Here is a 4,046-nt window from a genome sequence, read left to right on the forward strand (position 1 = left end):
ATATAAAGCTTTGTAAGTTGCAATGCTCAATTTGCAGCGCTAGGTGTTGCTTTCAGGCCTTTTTTTTTTTTCCACGCTGAACTTGCTATGATTTTTTTTTTTCTTCTTTCCCTGCAGAGAACTCAAATACACGGTAAAGAATCTCCGAAGCTGTGACCATTCAAAGCGAGGAAGCACAGCCTCCCGGGTGGAGCGGGACCATGCTGGAAGCTGATTTTCAGGACGGCGCAGCAGGTGGCACTGATTCTCCAGCGATACTCTAAAGCCTCAGCCGAGCCCCCCGGGGGGGGACACACAGGTGTCATTCCTGCCGCCCCGCTTCTGCCGAACCCCCGGGAGGCCCTGCCGGATGCCTCAGACCGTTTCTGTAGCCCCTCAAAAAGGTATAACATCGCATTTTGAAGTTCTGAACACTCCGGTAGAAAAATTGTGTTAAAGCAAACCTGCAACACTGCACTTCTTAAAGCAAGACAGTAATATTTCCATCTCATTTTTCAAAGCCCTATCAGAAACAAATCCTAAATGCAGCAACATAACATCTGGTATTACAACTACCATTTTCATTTGTCCACCAAATCTCCAAACTTAATGGAAAGACAAAACCCACTTGACACAATACTTGATAGAGATCGCAAAGGAAAAAAAAAATCAGTAGACTTAGAAGACAGTTTATAATTTGTAATATTCATTTCAGCATTTCGGTAGCAGTGGCTTTCTGCTCTCAACTACACAAAGAATATTTCAAATCCAGTCTGCAGATAACCCTTTTTGAGCTCTGCTAAATACCAGACTATTACTTAGCTTAATATTCATCGCCTAGAGGGCAGCAAAGCATGCTAATAGCCCAACTTCCCATCCAGAACACAGTGTCTCAAACTGTCTCATGTTTGATGGAAATACTGCCATTTTGAACATATATAATTCCCAAGTCTACCTTTACAGAAATCATAGAAACTCATTGCAAAAGATAAGCCAAAATTATTTTTCCTGTTTGTACAGCAATGTAAATGTGACTAAGATATTACCACAGAAAGAAGAAAAAGTGTTTTTCATGTGAAACCCAGTATAGTTTTAAGAAGATTCTGTAAAATCAGCACTGCATTATTAAAAACAAAAATAAATGCTGTGATGACATTGCTACAGGCTCTTAACACAAATCAAATTTAAGCTTTCAAAATCACGCATGGAGCAAGCCTATTGATGTAAAATTAGGACATGCGAATATAGATACTTTCCAAAAATTTGTGCATCTCCTCACAATATTGTAAATGTCTTATTAACACACAATAAAGCTTAGCTAGATTTGTTTGTTCTATTTGTGCAATGGGAATAATCAAAGCAAAACGAGGCATTGCATTAGGGAGACAAAATTTGAAACTCTCTATCTTGACTCTTAAATCGCAATCTGAATGTAAGATGCTGGAAGCTGGAAAAATGTATTCTTCTGAAGTGTTTCATATAAAATCTTCAAAGATGATGATTCATGCCAACCTCATTTTGGGTGGTTTTTTTTTTCAGGCAACACATTTCAGCATATAAACATATAAAAATCTAAGGTACAACTACATTTGTTCAGAAATTTTAGGGAAAATGTTACTTCTATGAAAAATTTAAAAGAAATTTTTCAAATGTTCTGACATTCCCTAGTTTTCCATCAATTTCTAGTCATAGCATCATACGCGTTAATAGTGAGCGATCAGAAGAAAAGTTAAAAATTAAATAAGAGGATAGTAATTTTAATGAGAAATACCCCAAATGAGGTTTATTATTTTTCACTACAATGCTTCTCAGATTTAGGAGACCAACCTGTTCTCAGAATTAATCACATAGAGTATTAAAAAGTCAATTTAACTGTAGGCTGGTAATTGAGGCTCTAGTTCAGGAAAGCAATTCCATAGTTTAGTTTTATCCCAATTCAGAAGAGTATTCAAAGCTTGTTGGTATGTGCTCATGTCCTAGGATTTGAGTGCGTGCAAACCCGTGGAGCCACATCCCTATAATGCAGGACACGGATATGATTTCAAATTGGATGACCAGCCTGTTCACTGGGGAAATGGCTATAGCAGATCCCGTATCTGAGTGAGGATGTTGCCATACTCCAGGAAAAGTCGAAAGTCCCAACAGCTTCCAAGGCCTCTATGCACATATTCATGCATATTAATTTCTTGTCCTTTCATTATGACTTATGTGGTAAATTCTTTCTGCCCTACTCCTAATGAAGTCTCTTATGTTGTTTGTAATTCCACCGAAGTCAATGGAGGCTACCAGTGGCATAAAGAACAGCTTAAACTGACCAAAGTGCCTAAATCTTTCTTTTAACATAATCAAGTGCCAGAACATAAAAGAAATACTAAATTCCATGTGTTAATTATTAAACAAAGTTTTGGCACTGCTTTACATCTTATAAACCTGGATATTTACATATGCTTGTCAACAATCCCCAATATTCTGAGTTGTATTAAGATGGTCTATCTGCCAACTATTGATGAAAGATGAACGTATTTTTGTTTCTCAAATGATTGTTTGAGAAAGCAGTCTTATTACAGTTGGTTTTATTCTTCAAACAGGTTGCAACAACAGCTGTTCACATTACTGAAGTAATACACTTCTTAAGAGCAGAACATTTTTAAATCTTAACATGAAAAGGCAGAAAACACTGAAAGTAGAACTTGGTTTTCTCATTATAGGTGTCAGCACCTGCATCTGACACAATGTTTGATTTAAAATTATTGATTTACTGACAATTTTCTTGTTTCCAGCACATAGATAAATATCAAATGGAAAGTCTCAAGGAGATAGTTATCCAACGTAGCTCTCCATTGCCTACCTTTCTCATATTATTCAAAAACATTCTCTTTAATAACAGCCTCCATCTACATGCACTATTTTGTAATGATATGACAGAAAAATATGGCTTCCTTGTCCTAATACCTTAAGAGCCTACATTATTTTAGAGTATTATTTTAGGTATTTTAATCCCTAGTCTGCAGACGAAGACAAAAGGCTGAGTGGCCGTGTTTACTGACTCCTCACGGGCAGCGACAAAGACTTCAGTGCCAGATGGAGCAGTGATGCCCTCAGCCGCAAGAGGAGGAGGAGGAGCAGCACTGAATACAAGACACTGGAAAACTTCACTATTTTTAACTCTTCTAACAAAATTTCTGAAACTTTTGACACCTCTCAGACACTGTCAGAGATAACAGCAGATGGATCACTCCTTCCATCCAGCTCGACATTTTCATGTTTCCACAGAAAGGTGGGCAAAGAGGTTAGTTTTGTCTCATCCTCCTTCTTACCATGTAAATGTGTAAACATAACTAAAAAAAAAAATCTTGCCGGTGAATAATACTGTAACTTTGAACAAAGACCTTATTACACAGACTTTAACTACTCTGTTCAAAACAAACGTTGTTTTGCTTGTAGACCTGCCCACGTATTTCTCAAGTGCGTTAAAGGAGGACGGTTGTGAGATATCCCCCCCTAGTTCAAAACTGTACCATAGTCATTAATAACCACGCTTTGTATTTGTGATTCACGCCGTCAGCAGAGAACAAAGTGTTGGGATCTGTTTCACGGAGAAAAGGTGAACCAAGCCCTGCCCTGGATGCCTCTGACTCAGCCCGCGGGGCTGCTTCTGCCTCAGAAATTTCCTGTTGTTTCCAAACACCAGCGTTCCCATTTCAAACTTCCCTCATCATTTTGGAGAAGTTCACCACAGACGCGTGTGTCAGCATTCCTCTGTTCCCCTTACGGGGCTTGCTTTAGGCCATCACCTCCTATCTGCTATTTGAGAAGATTACTTAAAAATTAAAACACGCAGCGCCCTTATTGTGCTCCTGAACACCTCTGTGCTGCACAAATTTTCAGGAGGAAATCCAGATAATTAAAACCCAGAATATGCTAAATTAAAACCAATCAAAACATCAGGATGAGCAAAACCGGGCATATAAATGGTCTCCTCCGCAGCCGCGCGGTGCTTCTGCCTTGCCCGCGCTCACACGGGCCTGGGCCCGCTCCCGCTCCCCGGGCTCCAGCAGCGCCTGGCC

The sequence above is a fragment of the Larus michahellis genome, chromosome 3, assembly GCF_964199755.1.
Source record: "Larus michahellis chromosome 3, bLarMic1.1, whole genome shotgun sequence".
NCBI classification, from domain to species: Eukaryota; Metazoa; Chordata; class Aves; order Charadriiformes; family Laridae; genus Larus; species Larus michahellis.